Source organism: Giraffa tippelskirchi, chromosome 14 (genome assembly GCF_054371585.1).
Source record: "Giraffa tippelskirchi isolate mGirTip1 chromosome 14, T2T-mGirTip1v1.2.pri, whole genome shotgun sequence".
Taxonomy (NCBI): Eukaryota; Metazoa; Chordata; class Mammalia; order Artiodactyla; family Giraffidae; genus Giraffa; species Giraffa tippelskirchi.
In genome coordinates, this window is record NC_137288.1 from 56,270,209 (window position 1) to 56,292,488 (window position 22,280).

Here is a 22,280-nt window from a genome sequence, read left to right on the forward strand (position 1 = left end):
GTGTTCAGTCTGTTTAGAATCAAAGTAGGTTAGCCGGGGCATGGATCTCCTTGGTGTACTTGGGGATGTGTGTGCTGTCCACAGATATGAACACCTCCCTTGGGGATCCATACCCACATCTGTAGTAGCACAGCTCCTTCTGGAGTGGCTCTGTGTAAAGCAGAAAGGCAGAAGAGACTGTCACTCCCTGGAGCCACTGTCCAAAGGATATCCTACTCTTCTGATTAAATTCCCACTTAGCTCTCCCTTTTTTCCCTTTGGTTTTCTCATAAGTGTTCAGTCACTGTGTGTTCATTGAGTCACTACATTTGCAGAATGGAATTGTCCAGGTTGGAGTATGACTGATTTGGAGAAGAAGTTTGCACCCTCCATTTATGGCCCTTTCATTTAATTTAGCCGGAGAAGGCAGTGGCACCCCACTCCAGTACTCTTGCCTGGAAAATCCCATGGACAGAGGAGCCTGGTAGGCTGCCGTCTATGGGGTCACACAGAGTCAGACACGACTGAAGTGACTTAGCAGCAGCAGCATTTAATTCAGCAGCCCCATCCTTCTCTTAAGGAGTGTGAAAAGAGAGTTGCTTAAGCTCAGGCTATCTAATCCCGACTCTGTCATCACCAAGCAGTTCCAGGCAGCATCAGGGAAATCAGAACTTCCTGAGCATAATAATCATGTTGCCTCCCTTTCACTCTCTTCATAGCATCCAACAGCCATGCACCTAAATGTTCATCAATTTAAATTTGTCTTCTAAAATCATTGTCAGTGGATATTTAACCACCGACTAGCAAACAAGTTCCAGTCAAAATATGAAAGAGTAAGGGTTTTTAAATTAGCTATTCATCCCAAAATTCCTTTCAGAATTCACCACCTGCCACGGACAAAGGGCTTGGTGTTGAGGTTGGGATACTAGAGTGCAGTCCTGTCTTTGCAACCCACGTCTGCATCTGGCCACCCTCTCCTGCTGGTCCCTCTGAAGAGGTCATAGGTATCAGCCTGAAGAACTGAACCTCACATTGCCCCTACAGTAGCTACACCTAAAAACTCTGGCCTTCAGGCATAATGCATGGCAGAGGCTCCTCCGCCTTTTGAACGCCTAGGTCTCTGATTGAGCTGTCCTCTGTGCTTCCTCCCCTCAAGAGACATGTATGCATGTGGCTCAAAGTCACCAACAATTGTTTTCAGTTTGGCTATAGAAAGAAATGAGAATTTACCTTTGCCTTGCTCCTTATGTGTTATGCATTAGATAGATTGTTGCCTACCGAAAATACCAAGCAGACTATAGATCTTAGACCATTTGATAGGCTAAGAAGAAATAAATATCCCTAGGTTAGATTTCTTGCAGGTGATATTCATTAAAAAGATACATGTTTCCATCTATCAGAGGGAGAACACCTAACAAAATAAAAACCAACGGTAGCTTTTCCCTCCTTTTTCTGGCAATAACAATTATATTTAAGAAAATAAATAGATGAAGAGCATACCTTTAATTGAGCAAGACACAGATGGCATTTCTTTATTTATGCCTGGCTCCATCCTTTGGTACTGAAAACAATTGCTGTGTGTTGAGAACTCACATCCATTGGTGACATCAGTACCACATATTGATGGAAAGGCATTCTGTATCCTGCAGCAGCAGGACAGTACTACCTGAGGAGTCATTCTTAGGTCAAGGAAATTCAAATTTTACTGCAAAACTGACTCTTTGCTTTTGAGCTTTAGTGCAAGGGGGAAACAAGAGTAATCTTTCTTAGCCAGAGTGCCAAAGAAATAGAAAGGAAGATAACATGAATGTTACAACCAAAAAGATCTTCGAGACTAATCCTCTTGATTCACAAATAAATGACTTGACTTTTCTTTTCATCACACTGCTTGGTTATTATAAGTTCTTGAGGTGAGCAACGTGATGAAGACCATTTGGGTCTGGATTAGTTGAATCTAGGAGAAAAAATCATACGTGGTGAATCCTGGTAAATAAGTACTTGGGCTTAACAGCAACCATAGCAATAATCCCAGATGGCTGAGAAGATGACTCCCCAGGGACCTGGTAAGAGGCATTATTCATTCTCTCTTCAAATTCCATCCAGGTTCCACCTTTCATTCCCGTTTAAATCTTAAGACCAGTTATGGTGCTTTGGAAGGTGACAGGTGGGGGATGGGTGGCAAGAGGATGAATTTTAAGGCTGCAGCTCCCTTCTACTTCTTGGTTCCTCACCAGAGTTCACCCATCCTTCAGTGCCCATCCGAAGCCTTCCCTCCCTTGAGCCCTCATCAGAGCACACCCTGCCTTTGAGAACCTGGTACACATTGTCTTTGGAACACTCTGCCCCAGTACCTGCTCATTTGCTTCATGTAACATCACATGTAGAATTTTGTATGATTCACTTATGTGGCTATTTACTGTGGCACATATGGCTTACTAGACTCTATCCTCCTTAAGTTAAGGGTCTCCAATAACATTTGCTTCTTGTTTGAATACTATTGTACCACTAGCCCAGGACCTCCATAGAGTAGATGCTCAACAGGTATTTGTTGTTACATTTCTTGATTGTTCTTCTTTATTTCTGAGAGTCGAAAGTGAAAGAGGAGAGTGAAAAAGTTGGCTTAAAGCTCAACATTCAGAAAACTAAGATCATGGCATCCGATCCCATCACTTCATGGTGAATAGATGGGGAAACAGTGGCTGACTTTATTTTTCTGGGCTCCAAAGTCACTGCAGATGATGATTGCAGCAATGAAGTTAAAAGACGCTTACTCCTTGGAAGGAAAGTTTTGACCAACCTAGGCAGCTTATTAAAAAGCAGAGACATTACTTTGCCAACAAAGGTCCATCTAGTCAAGGCTATGGTTTTTCCAGTGGTCATGTATGGATGTGAGGGCTGGACTGTAAAGAAAGCTGAGGGCAGAAGAATGGATGCTTTTGAACTGTGGTGCTGGAGAAGACTCTTGAGAGTCCCTTGGACTGCAAGGAGATCCAACCAGTCCATCCTAAAGAAGATGAGTCTTGGATGTTCATTGGAAGGACTGATATTGAAGCTGAAACTCCAATACTTTGGCCACCTGATGCGAAGAGCTGACTCATTGGAAAAGACCCTGATGCTGGGAAAGATTGAGGGCAGGAGGAGAAGGGGACGACAGAGGATGAGATGGTTAGATGGCATCACTGACTCGATGGACATGGGTTTGGGTGGACTCCGGGAGTTGGTGATGGACAGGGAGGCCTGGTGTGCTGTGGTTCATGGGGTCACAAAGAGTTGGACACAACTGAGCAACTGAACTGAACTGAACATACTATTTCAATGGATTTGTCCTTATTTTTGCTTCTGAAGGACCCATTAAGTGTTTAACACTAACAGACTGTTTTTCTAAATGACAGATTGTAACTTTTGACTTGCCTCCTCCTCCTCCCTCCTTTTTCCTTTCCCCAAGTATTGCTTTTCTGAGGTAGCTGGAAAAAAGGGGAGGAGGAGAGAAGAAGCAGAAGTAGGGGGAGGAAAGAAGAAGGAGAAACAAGGGAAGGGAGAGGCTAGTGAAGCAGATGAACAAAGTGGGTAGAAAACTATAACAGTAGCTGAGAACCTGGACTTCAGCATGGGAAGATAGAGGAGCCAAAGCATCTTGGTCTCGGTGCAGCCATGGAGACAGCACTACCCTCCACCAAGAGAGGGGTACAGACTCAGGCAAGCACATCACTGAGTCAGAGGTTTTTTTTTTCACTTCTGTTGAGTAATTTGCTCTGTCTTACTCTGCTCTGTCCCAGGCGTGGACATTAAATAAGGTGTGTTAGATTATGATGACAGCCTGAGATAGGCATATATACTGATTGTTTACTTATCAGGAAGTTCTATCATATCTATTTCTAAAGGAATTTCAGAGGTTTATTTGCACAGTACGAAATTCAACAGTTACGGGAAAACCTAAAAGGGTTGGGAGCTACCTGGTTCCTTCAAGGCTCTAATTGTCTACGTTGGGGACTAACTGGGTCTGTAAGTTTGCTGGAAACCACAGGAAAAAGGAAACTTTCATATAATCATTTTCATTAACAGATGGCACAGATTTACCTGAAGAATATTTCTGAAATTATCTTCAAACAAGAATTGTCCCTTATAAAGTAGACAGTATTTTCAAGTGCAGTTTTAGAAATGACAGAAATCTTAATCAAGCAGATCACTTTCAAACTGACCACTTAAAAATGTACAGGATATATGATTGAATTGGAAATTCAAGAAAACATTTCTGAGGTAGAATGAGATAATGTAGTCCATCAACTTTAGGGCAACCCTCATCTGACCCACTTATCCCAAGACAGTTTTGAGGAGAAAGGGAAAAAACTAATTTTCTGGTGATGCAGGTTTCTTGATGCAAATTTACTGAATGGCACAAATAATAATAGTAAGAAATAATAATAACGCCCCTTCCTTTGCCCTTCATTCAATTATTCTTTGATTTCTCAAAGTTGACTGAAGTAGCCGAGTAGAACAGAGAAAGTATGGGTATATGGGTCATAGCCCACAGCACTGCCGCGTGTTAGCCGTGTGATCCAGGACAAGGGAATTCATCAGTATGGGCCTCAGTTTCCACATCTGGTAACAAGGAGTATCTACTACCTTGTTGTTCCAAGGATTAAGTGTCATTATGAATGAGAAAACGAGTAGCGTAGTATTTGAGATTTAGTAGGTGCTCAGCAAATGTTAGCTGAATCTTTTGGTAACAGCATGCAATTGAAAATGCCATGTCCTCTCTCAAGGAACTTCAAGGGAAGCCATAGAATTCAAAGGAAGGGTTCAGGTAGCATGCTTTTAACTGTTTCAAAATATATGTGGTCCTTTGGAGTCTCAGTGTAGTTGCCTTTCTTACTAAGGCAGAAAAAAAAAAAAAAAAGGTGGGGAGTTGGTCCAGAAAGACTTCCTCACAGGGCTCCCCATCCTCTCCCTGCTGCCAGGCCCTGGCCCTGGCACAAAGGCTCACCCCATTCAGCTCTCTGGTTGCTTTGTACCTGTTGGGCCTGCCCCTATCCAGGGCCCCTTTTGGCCTTTCTTTTTTTCCTCTCTCAAAAGACCCCAAGGGGGTCCCAGGGCCCAGTGGCTGGGCTCCCAGGTTGCCTCACAGAGGCTATGTTGTCCAATAGAAAGGCGTGTGGAGTCCCAGGGTGAGAGAGAGGAGGACATTATCAATCATGAGCTGTGAAAAGCCAGGAGGGAGAGGGCGAGCCAGCCAGAGCAGGGAGGACTGAATTGAAGTGGAGGGTTTTTTTTTTTTTTTCCTGTTCCTGTTGTTGTCGCTGAAGGGAGCGTTCTTGGACATCTGCCCAGACACATGCTGAGTTAAAGAAGCAGCAGGATAAATTCTTAAAGAATGAATTGGGAGAAGGGAAGGAGCTGGGGGTGGGGAGGAGTAGTGAAAAGGAATCAGGGAATGATTCCAACCCCCAGACAAAGGAGGCCCCTGCAGATCAGCCCAGCCCCAGCCCGGCCTTTCTGTGGTTCAAATATTGGTTTGTTTAGCACATAATCCAGGAGCACCAATGCTCCCTAATAGCTGCTTTGGACCCACAAAGGGGCCAAGGAAAGAAACTACAATTTCTTGAGCTTACTCTTTGTATTTAGTGCAGGCTGAGAATGCTCTGGGGGACATTTCTCCTTCACTCCATTGGCCTCAGAGGTGCTTGCTGGTGAGCACACAGCTCACGATGCAGGAATAGTGGTGATGTGAGCATGGGCTCAGCACTCATGGCGTGTTCTATTTGGTAACAAATGTCTTTTTCTTTTTAAAGAGAAGAAACTTATAAAAAGCTCTTTTGGAGCCTATAGTAGGAAATCAAGGACTTCCTAATTAAAGAACGCTCAGTATAGTTTCCAAAATAAGAAAAACAAGGTAAGATCTTGTGGTCGTGGTGGGACAACTAGATTCTAACTATACCCCCCCATCACTGGATTGAAACTACCTATAGAAAGGTCAGTAGAGATGTACTTGTGTTTCCTGTTTATTGTGTTTGCAATGAAATTCCCTAATAGGAATTATGTTGTTCACTGCCTCCAGACTGATTAGACCAGACTTCAGAATAGGACAGTTGGTGAGCGTTAAGCAGCCAAAGAGCCCATGATAGCTCATTTACTCATTTTTTGGTTGTTGTTACAACATGTATCTCTCAGCAATCCAGTGGGTATTCATTAAAGGCCCTTTGTGGCCTGACCTTATGTGAAGGCCTAGAGAGGTAACAGATATATTGAACCTTTAGCCTGGTGAGTGAAAGCCTAGATGGTCAGCATTTTCAGCAGAACTTAACAAACTTTTCTCTTCCTGGGCGAGTAGTTTCCTGCCACAAAAAGTAAATGCACAGATTATAGAGACCATGGGGGAACCAAATGTTATAGTTGCAATGTAGTAAATCCAGTAGCTCCTTGAGCTGAGCAAGCTCAGCTTGTATTTATGTTGTATTTGTTTACCTCCTAGGCCTCCAACTAACTTCTCCATGAGTATGCACCTTTCTCTCCCATTTAGCAAATAAAAAATGGAGAGAGGGAGGGACAGTAGACATTTATAAAAGCATTTCAAATTCAACCCTTGGGACCTTTTATTAATGCCTTTAAATGAAGAAGGATAGGCATGTTTCCATGCAAAGCATGGAAGAATAAAAGTAATTTTTCAAAACACAAAATGGGTTGTATTATACTTCCAAGTAGTCACATCTCAAAATGTTCTTCTAAAAAGGCTATGTACTAAATCTTGCTGTTGTTGAAACTATGTTTTGAAATACTCTTTTTTGTGTTTCTAAGTCACTGGTTTTTTTAAAAAAAGAGATACCATTATAGTGGTTTCTAACTTACATAGCTGACTTTTTCCAACAGGGCCCCAGGGAGCTACAGTTAGGAAGTGCCGTTATGCAGGTTCCCTGTGGCCTTGTCCCACGCAGTAGAAACAATGGGACTCAGTGTCCGTGAGCAGCTGCAAGTCCTAACTTGTCAAATCTGGCAATGCTTCCTTAACCATAAGTCATCATCAATGTAGTGGATGAAAGTTCAGATACCACTAAACCAAGTGTCTCTTTGAATATGGGGATGTTGGGGGCAGCTGAAGAAATAAGGTGTTTTAGATCCATTCTGATTTGGTTTTAGTTATTTTGAAAATTTTTCTTGAGTATTGGCTACTTTTCCTATTCTGTATAATATGAAGGGTTGGACTGAAAGAGGGTAGATGAAAGGAGAGGGGAGAGTAACAAAGAGAGGGAGTCTCCATAGACCTGGGCTTCACATCTTCAGACCTGCTATGAATTGAATTGTGTCACAGAATTTATATATTTAAGATGTTTCTTCTGATGTAACTATATTTGGAGTAAGGAAGTAAAGTTAAATGAGATTTTAAGGGTGAAGCCCTGAGCCTACAGGATTAGTGCCCTTAAAAGAAGAGACACCCAAGACCTGGTTTGCTCTCTCTCTGCTAGGTGAGGTCCAGTGAGAAGGTGGCCATCTGTAAGCCAAGAAGGTAACTTTTACAAGAAACTGCACCCTGTGGAAACCTTGATCATGGACTTCTGAGCCTCCAAAACTGGGAGAAAATAAATGTCTCTTGCTTAAGCCACCCAGTATATGGTATCTTGTATGGCAGCTGGAGCAGATTAAGATGAACTCTTTTTCCAGTTACCTCTATCAGATAAATGGAAAAGCATGAACAGTAGTGAATGTCTCTTTCCCAACTCCTTCCAGTAGATTGATTCTACATTTCATGACAGAGTAGAAACTTGGTGGATGGAGACAAATAGGTCCCACTACAAGACCTGTAGATCCATTCTTAAGACTTTAACATGTAACAAATTTGGTTTTGCCAGTGCACCTTCTCATTTCTCATGTTTGCAAGGGCAGCACATCTTATAAATGTTACTGATACACTCTATTGCATTGGTGACTTTAAAGGAATTTTTTTCCTTTTGATAAGTATAATTCTATTGATCAGACTGAATTCTGCTGATAAGATAGATCTAAAGTGAATTTATTTAAACATACTAAGTCAATTGAACAACTGAAAATACTTGAACTTTTTAAAAAATAACTTAGGAGGAATAAGAATTAGTAAAATCCTGAGACTGGTCACATTCCGAATTTCATTCTGGCAGAAGAATAAAAACCATGATCAGTTTTCTGTTTTGATAATTTGTTATTTTTATAATCATTGGACACCCACTGCATGTTTACCACCATGATTATACTTAGAGAATACCAAAAATGTGAGAAAGTAGCCTTGTAGTAGGAAGTACTACTGGAGCAAAAAGAGTTCTAAAGATGAAAACAAGGAAGATTTCTACAACAGAGGAGCAAAGTGGTCAGTTGCTTTGGTCCTTGAGTTTAATCCCTTTGGCCTGGCATAGTTTCCCACCTGTGAAATTTGGCTGTGACCAATGCCAAATTGTTGTCTAAGTTTGTTGAGCATGTCTCAGATCCTTATTCTTTGTGTTCAGATTCCTTACTACTGCTTAACCCTTCTTGCCAAGGGAAAATTGAGACTTATGTCCTAAGTAACTGAATGTGAATTAGTATAAAGTTTTACCTTTGAATTATTTTCCTGGTGCAGAAGAGAACACAGTATGATATCATGCAGTATTTCCCAAATGGCTTACACAAGGACACTCATTCCTCTGCATGTTATTAGGAATCATATTGTAAAAATTTTAAGTAGCTAAACTGTTTGGAAAAAAAAAATTGTTCCTGATGGTAGAACTTCTTTTAATCTTTATTCTATTAATCTGTGTTGTGAACCTACAAAAGAAAGAAGGGAGGTGATATAATATGTGCATCATTTCCCAAAGTGATTTGACCATGGGACAATTATTTTGACCCAAGGTCAGAAGAGGTCAACATCATATGGAACAAATTAACATTGAGGAAGGCTGCTTCAATCGAAAACCTGAGTCCTTTTGCAAGACAGTAAACTTTCATAGCTACAATTTACCCAAACATAAAATTTGAGGACTGGCCTAGGTGATCTCAAAGGCTCTTTCCAGATTATTTTTGCTATAAAATCCTTAGAGGCATCACTTAGGGCGGAATTTCAGACTAAGGGAAGAGGTATAGACACGTTTGAAGCTTCTCAAATCACATTTCCCATCTATGTTTAGCCTATTTAGCCTATACAAAGGACATTTCTGCTTATCTTATGTATTGGAAACTTTTGGGACTTGCTCGCATGAAAGCTGGGTGGGACAGCCTTCAGAACTCAGAGCAACTGGGGACACTACCCTGCTTCCCTGATCAGAAAACAAGTTTATTCTCATCCTCTGTAAAGAGCAGATATAGGAAAACCACACACACGTTTTAAAACATACCCTTGCAAGGAGACTGCAAGTATTGTGCACTGTTGCAGGGAGAGAGGGGCAGGGGTGGGGTGGGGTGGGTAAAGAAACTCTATACATCGAGAATTTGAATTGAATCCAAAAGTCTGGATGCACAAAATAGTACACAGTGTTTTCTCTAGTTTGAAGTGTTTCCTTGGTTTCATGACTTCCTTATAGAGGGAGTGGATCATTCCAACAAAGCATTGGGAGAATGGGGAATATGTATCGTTTGGAGAAACTTAAATTCAATTTTCTGCTCAGTGACTTTCCAGAGTGCTTATTCAGTAAGGCCTTGTGTAGAGTTGTCTTTTCTTTTTTGTTTTTATTCCCAATCCTCCTTTAAAAAATGAAGAACAAGCCTCGTTGTACATTTTGTGAATCCCGTAGAGGCCTGTTTGTGAACGTTGCCGGTGATGAACTGTTCGTATCGCAGTCTCAACTGACACAGAATAGTATGGAGTGAAGAGCAAGCTCAGTTTGACTTGTTTTCATGGATCATCTTAGACTCAGTCTTTCCCTCAGGGATCCCCAGGGCTTTTCAGCTTCTGTTGTATATGTAGAAAGACCTGTGGTCAAGGGGCCCTGTTAGTTCAGGGAGTTTCAGAATCTCCCTACCAAAGGTTCATTTCTTCCATGAAATTGACTCCTAATTCTTACACACTTCTCTGCCCGTTTCTTCCTTTGAGGTGCCATTATGCCTTTTAATTATCTTGCCCATTTCTGAGATTTTACTGCATTACAACTAGGTTATTCCTGATTGTCACACATAAGACTGACGCAGGTTATCGGGATCAGGCACAACTAAGCCTACTTTCTGCCTCCAGTTCTTACTATCTGTGTGAACTTGGGCATGTAGCTAATAAGTGTAAAGCTCAGGATCTTCATTTATAATTGAAAAATAATTGTACCCTTCTCATCAGGTTTTGGAGAGGATTAAGTAAGGCAAATTCATTTGTACCACACCTGCCACTATGTAAATATCCCATAAACAGAGTGTATTGCTATCATTGGTTTTAATCATGAAAGGCATATTGATTTTCTGAATTAAACTAATAACAGTTAGGTGATTGTGACACTGACTGTAATAGAGTTTAAAATAACACTCCCTGTATTCCATTCGTTCACTCTCTGTGCCTTTTGCCTCAGTGTGTCCATTGTGCCTGAGTTGTGTTTATCTCATTTACTTCCTCTCCTGCTGTTAGGGACCATGCTTCATACTTCTCTGTATTCACCTGGTGAAGTGATAAGCACAAAATTGGTATTCAACAAATAATTGTTGATTACTACATAGATTGACTTAGAAAGCAACAATAATGAGGAGCCAAGTGCTTCCCTGGGCTCTGGAGAACACGTGGTCTTTGTGGTACAGTGTACAGGAGGGAACCATCCTTAATGGTCCATGGGGTTCTTGATTTTTGCCAGACCTGTCGGATGAGGCTAGACACCATGTATAGATTTGAAAAGAAGGCAGCATGTAAAACCCAAGCCACTCTTGCTTTGATCAAACATCAGTGAGCATAACAATCAGTTGGAGATATTTTATAGCATGCAGATTCCAGGCGGGGCCTGGGGTTACCCTCAGAGGTTCTGATTCTGTAGACCTGATGGGGCCTGGGAATCTGCACATTCCGCAAGTGCCAAGGGGATTCTAATGACCCTGGTTTTCAGACCATTCTCATCAGTGTAACGCCTCCATCAAAGGCTCCCCTTCCCGCCCTTTCTCTGGTAAGGCTGAGTTTCCTCAGCATCCCAGGATGCAAATTAGTCATGATAAAACTTTACATCAATAGTTACCCCTCCTTAAAGCATTTGCTGGGTATATCCTCTGTTCCCTGTCTCACTGTCTTCTGAACCCCCCCTCTGTAACTTCATTCCTCTTGCCCTGCCTCTCTGAGGAATGGCCAATGTGCCCTTGGGGTTCTGATTGCAGGGGCCTGGCAGGGCAGCAGTGTGCTTGGCTTCCTACTCCCTGGGCCCTGCTGGCCCCTGAATGGGAAACAGCTGTCTGCACCCACCCCCTATCCACTCTGTTTACACTGGTTACACAAAATTCATGCTGTTCTGCAACATGGTCCCAGCCCTCCTAGTTTTCTGGCCTGTGAAGTACATCATAATTGGGTTTTAATCACATTGGACAAACAGCTGCTGTAGGCCAGGGCCACCCCTTAGGGCACTCTTGCTTCCAGGCCATCACTTTTGGATTCAAAGCCCGATTGTGTGTCCTGGGGACAGTGGAGTGAATGGGGAGTGTCTGCTGCAGTCAAGGGCCCTCAGTGCTAAGCAGTGTGTAAAAGCCCCTAAGTGGACATGTGGAAGCCAGAGGTGTAAGCCAGTATTCAGGCATCCCCATCACCAAGGAGCTTGTTAGAAATATAAAATTACGGACCTCACCTCAGAACTTGGGGCTTAGCCCTCCAGATGTTTCTGATATGTTGTCCCTGGTGGCTCAGCTGGTAAAGAATCTGCCTGCAATGTAGGAGACGTGGGTTCAATTCCTGGGTTGGGAAAATCCTCTGGAGAAGGAAATGGCAATCCACTCCAGTATTCTTGCCTGGGAAATCCCATGGAGAGAGGAGCCTGGTGGGTTATACAGTCCATGGGGTCTCAAAGAGTTGGGCAAGACTGAGCAACTAACACTTTCACTTTCCAGTTTGAGAATCTTTGCTTCTAGAATATTTGTAGTTAATCCAGCAACTGAGTTTAGGCTAGAAACACTTTCTTGGAGAAAGAAAAACCTCTGAGGGCCTAGGAGAGGTTGGTTTTCTCCAGTGTTCCAAGAAATGGGAGCTTGGCAGTTTGCTGTCGCTGGGGGCTGGCAGAGAAAGAGTTTCCCTAGGAGGGTGCTGAGGGTGTTAGAATCTGGAAGAGGGGGAGGAACAGTTGTTGGTCCCAGAGCCCATGTTTGTAACACCTGGGCCTTGGAATTGGATGGAGAATGACAGGGAAATAGAGTAGCTTCTTCAGAGGCACAGGTGGCCATCCTCGGGTCAGAGGGCAGCTTCCGAGATGGGAGGTGAAGTGGGCCCCAAGTTCCTACTCGGGTGGCAGACATGCAAAGATGGGTTAGTCACACTCAATCTGGTGAACACAGCCTACCAATGCTATATTTCCTGTGTCAAAAATGGTCACTTTTTATTCCAGGCTCCCTTGGCATGTAACTGTCACTCCCTGTAATAGTTACCTCTGTTAGAAAGGGGAGAAGATAAAGGATCTTTCAAATTAAAAGATTTGCCTCTGATTCTTTCCATACAGAAGTGAGTGGGTTTTTTTGTTTAACAAATACCTAGTTTGGGTATAAAAGGTGAGTCCTCTAAGGCTTGGCATGAAAGGAAACTAATTGTTCTGCACTAAGAAAAAGAATGAAAATTTTGCTGTAGCTGAGAGCTGGTAGAAGACTGAAAAGCAGGGATGTGGAAGGAGAGGAGATCTTAATTTTTATGAGACTAGAAAGTAAAAAAAAAAGAAAAAGAAAAACAGGAATCAGCCCTCATTTAACATGAGGTAATGTGTGGCTCCCTGGTGCTCAGTGGTAAAGGATCCACCTGCCAATTCAGGAGACACGGGTTTGATCCGTGGGTTAGGAAGATCCTCTGGAGAAGGAAATGGCAATCCATTCCATTATTCTTGCCTGTGAAATCCCGTGGACAGAAGAAGCCTGGTGAGCTACAGTCCAGGGGGTCACAAAAGAGTCGGACATCACTTAGTGACTAAATAGCAACAAACAACATGTGTAAATCCACTGTATACAGGTCTCCAAGGATGGTTCAGCTGTAATGTGGGATGCCTTCTGTTTTACCATTTTTTTTAAGTATAAGCTCCCAAAGGGCTGGGGCCTCATTTCCTGGCTTCCTTCCTCACCAAGAACATAATACTAGCCCTTGCCTTTAGAAAGCTCTGATGGGATACTGTTGATGGGAATGACAATACAGAACATAATTTAAGGAGTGGCATTGATTGAATTTGCATTTATCTAGCAATTATCCATATACTTCCTTGTGCGTGCGTATGTGTGAAGTGACTTGGTACGCGCATGCACAAGGAAGCATATGGTTAATTGCTGGATAAATGCAAACTCAACCAAGTTATAAAATGGCTCAAAGCTGTAAGTTCAAAGGCGGGCTTGCTCAGTGCTTTCGGGAGTACAGGAAGGGTACATGGGGATGAGTAGAAAACGGCTAATTCCACGGAGATGGGTAGAAAATGGCTAAAAGAGATGATTTTTGATTCCCAGGAGTTATAGAAGAGGCACAAAACTGGGGAGAAAGAGGCTAATCAATTCTTCAACAAATGTCCTCAGTCAACAGGGACCAGAAAATGTAATAATCAATCAATCAATCAATCAAATAATTACCGTATTCATCAAAAGCCAAGTGCTGTAGCAGAAACTAGAGATTCAGAGATGAAGCAAGACAGAAATGCATACTTGCCCTCAAGGAGTAGGAAGTGATTGACACTGAGAATGCATGAACTCAAATACAGGGTGGTGCCCTGTTCAGCAGAGGCCCACGTGGGACACACTGGAGACCTGAAGGGAGATGAGCTAAATCAGAACAGGAGATGGAGGAGCCAGGGCCATTCTCTGGAAAGGGTTCAGTCTTTGGCATTCAGAAAGCAAAACCTTCTACTAGGCAGATGGGGGAGGAAAGCTGACTTAGAGGTATGAGGTGGGTAGGGCAAGTAACCTGTCTGGGGTTGGGGGTTGGGGGTTGGAGAGTATAGCAGACTAAGTGGGCTTTCTATGAGCTTCTAGGGAGCTTGGATTTCATAAAGCATCAGGAGGGAGCCTTTAAAGAGTCTCACCGGGGAGGGAGGTAAGGGAAGCTGCGAAGAGCAGTGGAAGGTCAGATTACAGGCAGAGAAGTGGTCCTTGGAGCCCACTTTCCAGGGAGGGGCTCTGGCAGCCTGTGCATTTTTTCTGAAACCCTCAGGTGAGGTGCATTTTATGAATGTCATCGCACTAGATCAGCCCTCAAAGAATTGTGAAGGAGGCAGAATTGTTCTTGCAACTGCTTTCCTACTCCCTTTTTTCCTCACTCCCTGTATTTTCCATTTGCTGCCCATGCTCCCCCTAGAATCTTTCCTCTAGAGAGAAAAGCCCATCTGATTAGGGTTGCCAGATTTAGAAAATTAAAAATACAGGACTCTCATACTTTTTTTTTTTTTGGTTTTAGTGTACATGGAACATACACTAAGCATGTATTTATTATGAAATGCAAATTTAACTGGTTGCTCCTTTATCTGCAGCCCTACCTCTGATACATCAGGTAATCTCATTTCAGGGTTGAAAGGTCTGTCTTATCTGCCTGTGCAGTGTCTCTTTCCCATATGGAGGTGCTGAGGCCCTGAAAGGTCAAGTGGCTTATTTGCCAAGTTCACACAGTCAGGGTGGAACCGCGCTGTGACTTCCAGACCCTCTAGATGTCTACCTGACAACCTGTTCTCCACATCTTAGAATGAATTAGTTAAAAGTGTCAGCCCTCCCAGAGGTATTTGCATTTTTGAAAGAAAGCCTGAGGGCAGAAACTCCAAGAGTATGAATCTCTAGGAATGTAAATTCTGGTCCTACAGAAGGTGTGAGGGAGGCGGTCTGGTCCTGGAGCCTTTTTGGAATTCAGCAAATGCCTCTTACTGTCTGCTTTGGTGGCCAGCAGAGCCCTCGTGACCTCTGATCCATCAAGTAAACATATGAAGAATTTGGCCATGGACAGCAAACCCTTCCACGGGGACAGTACCCTGCACCTTTTGGAGCACATTCTCAGACATCATTTCACTTAATCTTACAATTTAAGTTCTTTAGATTGTAAATTATGTTTACGTACTTTACATGTTTCCAATTTGGTTTCTGCCACCAAACAAACTAGAAAAGTTTCCACAAACATTGAATTACACACTAGCTCTTTATAAACACTCTGTAGTCAAATTTTCATTCTTTTCTGTTTCTTCCCCGACCCCGTTCATTTTTTTTTTTTTATTTTAAGTGCCCTTGCTTATCCTCAGTTTTGTCTTGTCTAGCATGGACACAACTGAGCAACTAAGTACACAGCCCAGCTCACATCTGCTGCTGCAGCATTTCTGCTGTGCAAGAGAGGAGGTGGGTTGTCAAATCCAAAGACTGAGAGCGTCCTTGGGTGCAGTCTGGTAGAGGCTAGTGCTCACAACTGTGGGGTCTGTGGGCTTTCCCACCCCTCCCCTACTCCACTCTTCCCTTAGGGTCCTTTGTCCTGCCTCTTCTCTGACTTGGAACACTTCTCTGAAGACTTGAGAACCATGGCTTGTGCACTCTTTCTTTGTCAAGGTGTTTATTGCTTCACAATATTAGTCTAGTAAATTCTAGGCTTGATCCAGGTTTGTAACAGCCTATTTGGCAGATGAGTAAAAGGAAGGCCAGGTTTAGGAACGTCCCAACTTGGGCAGTATGTGACAGGCCACGCTGTCCTCAGCTCTTCAGTTCCTGCTCATTTGGGTTTTGCTGTGATCTGTCCTTAGCAGCTTCTCTCCTCACTCTTGGCTTGGGAGGATCATGATGTTTGTACTGTTATCTTCTGTTATACAGCAAGCCACTACAGTTGTTAGGCCTGACACCTTTACACCCATTTTCCTGCAACTATAGGTGCCGTGATTTTGTCACTGTTCATTTCCATTTCTTTTTTAGAATTCTTCCACGTTAATTTTGTGAGTTGTGTGTGCTCTCCAGCCCCCACAAAGGATTTCCAGAGGGCAGGACAGGCTTTGCTCCACAGGCTAGCACCTTGTTTGATGTCTTGGAAACAGCAGTGCTGGTGGGTCAGCATGCAAGTGCCCTGAATATAAGTCCCTGTCCTCCCTGAGTGGTCTTTGATATGCACTCCCGCCTTCAACTGACACTGACTGTAGGAGGAAATGAGAAAATGTGATGTGAGTACAGAGCAAGAATGCTTCATTCTGGATGGAAGAGTGTCAACCAGGCTTCTCAGGGAGGCTTCTTTCCTCTGCATGGGAACTCAATTCTCTCCTGGCAAATTATCAGTATTGTGATCCATAGCCAGTCTCTTTCATTTGAAATAATTTATTCCTATGACATATCTTTTATTTGATAATGAATATGGAATTATTGTATGTTCTAGTCCTGTAGGAACTAAGAGAATGTGCCTTTTATATACAGTCATCACTTAACTGCCTTCCTTGCCTCAAGAGGGTGGAGTGAATGGGGTGGGAGGGTGGGAGCCTGTCCTCAGCATACTAGGGGAGGTGAGTGTTTTGCCCCAGCCCAAGAGGTGCATTTGCTGCAGGCAGGACTGGGAGGGACGGGTGCACTCATAAGACCAGCATGATGGCTGCCCAGCTCTTCCTGACTCAGATCTTTTGAGGCATTTCATTATTTCATGGAAAGTATTGCAAGCCCTACGTTTCCTCATCCGTGCTTATCAATTCTAAGACATAGATACATGCTAAATGATGTTTTGATTATCTGTCATTTCAGATTATGTGCCCCAGAGTCATTGGTGTACATAGAGACACATGCAGACACGCTTCTGTTTCTAGGCACGCCTAATATCTATTCAGCTGAATTGCCCGCCATTCCCTGTTACAGGTTGTATGTACCATGTTTCTGTAATTCTCAAGTCTCTTTCCCACTTTTGTTTGTTTCCTCTTGTTGGCACATGCTTGATGGGCCCTTCCTCTGCTTTTCTGTGATAAAGATACTCCCAAGTCCCCCTCTGTCAGAAGCATCCCATGGCTGGTTGTGTCCTCTGGCTTTTTCATTCATCAGTAAAACATACTTTGTGAGCCATGTTTAACATCCAGCTGCATTCAACTTAGCATTTTATTATCTATTCCATATTATTTGTCACATATTTCTATGTACAGGTCTCTCCCTGCATATCTACTTTTGTGTTGACGTTTAGTACCATGCTATGGGCTTCCCTGGTGGCTCAGATGGTAAAGAATCTGCCTGCAGTGCAGGAGACCCAGGTTCGATCCCTGGATCAAGAAGATCCCTTGAAGAAGGGAATGGCTACCCACTGAAGCATTCCTGCCTGGAGAATTTCATGGACAGAGGAGCCTGGTGGGCTGCAGTTCATGCGATTTCAAAGAATTAGACATGACTGAGCGACCAACACCTCTCACTTTCTTCACCTTAGTTCACTGAGCAACTAACACTTCATACTTACTTCAGACATTGTGCAATGTCTTTCCATTGATATGAATGGGTATATAGAGCAAAACAGTGGAAGATTCTTTCCTTTTCTTTATCTGAAACTTTAGCTTAGCTCTTGCCTTCTTGCATAACAGTGAGAAGGAGTCTGGGCCCTATGAAATAGCTCTTTAAACAGGTATCGGCCGCAGCTGGAAGCTCTGCTGCAGCGTGTGCTGGATCACCTGGGCAAAGCTACATGGCCCTTGGGGTGAGGGAGACACATGCTTGTGATAGTCATATTCCTTTTATAGCATCCTGTAGTAAGGTGATTTACTCTTGCCTGGAGAATCCCAGGGACGGTGGAGCCTGGTAGGCTACAGTCCATGGGGTCGCTAAGAGTCGGACACGACAGAGCGACTTCACTTTCACTTTTCCCTTTCATGCACTGGAGAAGGAAATGGCAACCCACTCCAGTATTCTTGCCTGGAGAATCCCAGGGACGGTGGAGCCTGGTGGGCTGCCGTCTATGGGGTCGCACAGAGTCGGACGCGACTGAAGCGACTTAGCAGCAGCAGCAGCAGCAGTAAGGTGATTTACTCCCAGGTCTTACTGTCGCTGTTTAGGTACGTGTGCTCTGGCCATGGCTCCTCCCTCCTCCCTAGCCAACGAGTGTGGGATGGACTGGTTGGAAACTGTCTTCCCAGTCCCTTCCTGAATGCAGATGAGCAAATCAACCCCATTAATTACTCATGTGCTAAATCTCATTGTCTGCTCCTTTGGGAAACACACATACCCAGGCAGATCCACGCATACACCTGCTACACCTTAATAACCTAATGCCTGGAGCTGACAGTTGTTGTGGCATGCAGGAGCCATGCACAGACAGATGTGACGAAGGTGAACTGATCCCATTTTTAAGAGAATAAAATAAGCTCTTTAAAACTAATAATCAGGCTCTCTCTCAGGCTGATACACATTCAACTGTCGCTTTGAAGGATGAGACCCTGATGTGACTTCTCAGCAACAAATGATTTTCTTAATATCTTAAAAAAACCCCACCCAGGCTTCTTGTTACTTCTTTCCAAAGAATTAAGTATTACAGGATAGACAGCCGAGGGACCTGGGAAGGATCACTCCTGGGGACAGCATCGTAAACAGTTTAGGCATGTGAATGAACCACAGAAACTGTGCTCCCTAAAGTGGAAATCAGGGTAAGAAGGCTACCAGGGAGGCAGCAGACATCTCACTCAAACAAAAAGTCATATCTCTTCCCTCTACTTTCCTCACCCCTAGGGTTGGGCAGGCTGGTGTGCAGATGTAGAAGGAAGGAGGTTGATTCAGGATGTCCAGGCAAAAGCTGGTGCTGCTGGTACAGGACGACTTATCAGCTTACACTAGCTGCTTGAGCATCTACCGGACTCCCAGCTACTGTAACAGGTGATGCAGAGGATGGGGGACATTTCTCTACCTTTATGGATCTTCACTTTTTTGGAAGCCTGGTCCTATACTGTACAAACTGAGTTGCCAGTGTTGGGGATAACACTCAGGCCGAGGCAAATGTACAGTATCATGGGATGTCCAGACTGCATGAGGTTGTAACAAGGGATTGAGGACCAGGGTGTAGCATCCAGTTAAATGGAGATTTAAGGTAGACCTGAACAAGCATTCCTTCCTCTTTCATATGGTTTTGAAGGGTATTTGTGTAGTAAGCACTCTTTAAACACTTATTGAATGAACAGATGGATGGATGAAGGAAGGACTCAGACTTGATGCTTGCTAGACATTTAGGAATGACAGAGAGGATTGTGTTTAAACCTCCTTGGGAAGGGCAGGTGGAGAACACTCATAATAACTTGTGACTATTGATCGTGGCAGGAGCAGAAACCAGGAGAAGGTCTCTCTGACCTTTTGGGGGCAAATTGTCTTCTTGATGCATATTGCTCTTTATTTATTTGCTTACTGTTTGTTTTTCCTCAGAGAAAGAGACCTGTGCTGGTAGTGGAATTCCCTCTATGGGTTTTCATGGTTCAGGGTCACAGCACTACTGTGTGTGTATAGTACTGTTTGTGAGGCTTTTTGCCTCTGTTGTCTCATTACTCCATATAACAAGGTCAGTGTGGGAGATATGTAATTTCCATTTTTACCAGTGTAGACCCTGAGTCAGAGACATGAACTGACTTGTCCAGGGTGTCACAGCCCGTGAGCAGCAAGTCTTTTGGCTCAAATCCCAGTGCATGACTGCAGCCAGCACCACGCCTGCCCTTGCTAGACCAGCAGTGGCATGATGCTCCCTCACAAAGGGTCCATGCTTGACATCACTCTTCTTTTGCAAAAGGAGCCTGCTTAGCTGAAGATGGCTCATCATGTCTGGCTCTCTTTATGCAGTGGGTTAAGACAACTGATCAATGTCAGCTCTCCGCAGATCTGGACTGTTTTCCTGTTCCCTAGCACTGACTCATCCTTATTGTAATGACATCTTACATCTTAAAATATGCTTCTTTGTCTTGGGCCAGGTTTCACTAGCTGTAGTATAGGGATTGTCTTTGGCTCTGCTGGACCATGTCCAGGCATCTGGAGTAATGAGAGGGAGTTGGGAATGAAGAAATAGCCCAAGTCTCACGTTCCCAGTTTCCAAACCTGCCAAGAGTTTCGTAAAATTGTAAAATGTATTTTAGAACATAAAGTGCATCTAATTCAGTGGCACTCAATTCTGTCTGTACATTTAGAATCACCTGGGGAGCTTTAGAAAATGCCAGAGCTGGGGCCTCACCATGCCTAGGGACTCAATTTCAACTGGTATAGGTCCTGAGTATTAAATGCTTTTGAACAGCTTGCAAGTGATTCTAATGTATAGTCAGGATTTGGAACCTTGGATTTAGTCCATCCTTTATATACTTATATATATAAGTATATGCATATATAATGGAGAAGGCAGTGGCATCCCACTCCAGTACTCTTGCCTGGAAAATCCCATGGATGGAGGAGCCTGGTGGGCTGCAGTCCATGGGGTTGTGAAGAGTTGGACACGACTGAACGACTTCACTTTATATACTTATACTGAGAGAGTTTAAGCTTATTGCCTTATATTAGCTATCTATTTCTACATACAAATTATATCAATTTAGTAGCTTAAAATAATAAACATTTGTTACCTCTCAGATCTTCTGTGGGTCATGGCTCTAGGTGTAACCTATCTGCATCTAATGGCTTAATGGTGTTGTTGGATCCTCATCCAAGGTGGCTCATTTGCACACTTGGCAAGTTAGTGCTGCCTCTTGGCAGGACACTTCAGTTCTTTACTGTGTGGATCTCTCCATGGGGCAGCTTGAGTGTCCTCACAACATGGCAGCTGGCTTTTCTTAGAGTGAGTGATCCAAAGAGGAGGCCACAATACCTTTATGACCTAGCCTTAGAAAGCACACACCTCACTCACCTTTGGCCCAATATTTTAATTTGAAATGAGTCACTAAAACCATTCCAAATTTGTGGCAAGGGGATTCAGGCATCATCTTTTGCAAGGAAGAATATCAGGAATTTGTGTTTTAGAGTCACCCCTGGCCAAGGTCATGTAACTACATTTAGTGTCAGAGCTACGTGTCCAGTGCCCCATCAGCTAGTCTCATTGATTGATTCTTAAATAAGGAAATCCCCATAAAATATTTAAGGTTCCATCAATTGGCTCCTTCCAATGAACAGATTGGTTCTCTAAAATATCAGCATCCAGAGAAAGGTCTCTCACCTGTCAGGCATGCGTGTGACCATCCCATCCCTTGTGTGATTCACTTGGACTTACTGCCTCTTTTCACCCATTAGAGTTCTCTGAAGGATTGGATTACTTTGCCAGTGGAAAAATATGAGCTCCCTGTGTGATATACCATAACTGCAACAGCACATCATATAATTTTCCCCAAAGGCTTGTTGCAGCCTATGTCGAGTCATTTGTATTTATGACAGCTCAGGCGTGATTTAGCGCGACCTCACTTTGATAAAAGCCATTTAAAGCTCATAAATATGGGTGGCGTGCTGCCTCCCTGGCCTAGATTTTTAAGGAGACTGAGATTTGCGTTGCCATTCAAACTTCCATTGTTCGGAAAAAGAAAAGAGCCAGGGAGTGAGCAAAAGGGAGGGAAAGAGTCAGGGAAGGAGAGAGACTGAGAGAGGTGAGAATGTGCTGACGCCCGGGACTGTGGAGTTGGGCTTCCCGCTGTCTCTAGGCTCCACTTCAGCCTGTCCATGGGCGGCCTGGGGGATGTGAAGGGCACCAGCTCACGGGGAGCACTGATGAAGCACGCAGGAGTGAATAGGTCACTAGACTTTATGAGCCATTTACTTCCTCTTTTAAAAGCATTGTTAAATCACAACCAAATTACAGTAAATTGTCGATTTTTATTGGAACAAAAAAGCCCTATAGCTTTACTCCTTGACACACTGCTCTCTGGGGACAGTTTGACTACCAGGTAGAGCAGGTGATTACCTGGTTGTAGGATCTGACGGGAACCAGCTGGGGCTCTCCCCAAACAGTATCTCCCAGTAAAACCCAGGGTACCTGAAATTCCAACATTTAAGAGCCAACTTGTTTGTTTAGAGGCCTGCACAGGCTACAGATTCCTAAAAAGAAATGGTCTTCAGATTATCAATTAACACGTGGATCATGGGGATTCGGTTCAGTTCAGTCGCTCAGTTGTGTCCGACTCTTTCCAACCCCATGGACCGAAGCACTCCAGGCTTCCCTGCCCATCAACAACTCCGGGAGCCTACTCAAACTCATGTCCATTGAGTCGGTGATGCCATCCAACCATCTCATCCTCTGTCATCCCCTTCTCCTCCCGCCTTCAATCTTT

General features: G+C 43.6%; 1 protein-coding gene and 1 long non-coding RNA gene across 4 annotated transcripts in view; one reads left to right on the forward strand and one right to left on the reverse strand.

Moving 5' to 3' along the window:
- SETBP1 (SET binding protein 1) overlaps nucleotides 1-22,280 on the forward strand; it is an 890,090-nt gene that overhangs the window by 637,827 nt on the left and 229,983 nt on the right. The gene's annotated exons all lie outside the window — the stretch shown is intronic.
- On the reverse strand, nucleotides 1,660-20,816 carry LOC145534401 (uncharacterized). The gene is made up of 3 exons (XR_014074561.1): nucleotides 20,592-20,816; nucleotides 8,537-8,745; nucleotides 1,660-1,933 (listed from the first exon to the last, which is right to left on the reverse strand). It is a non-coding gene; the product is annotated as an uncharacterized LOC145534401 (long non-coding RNA).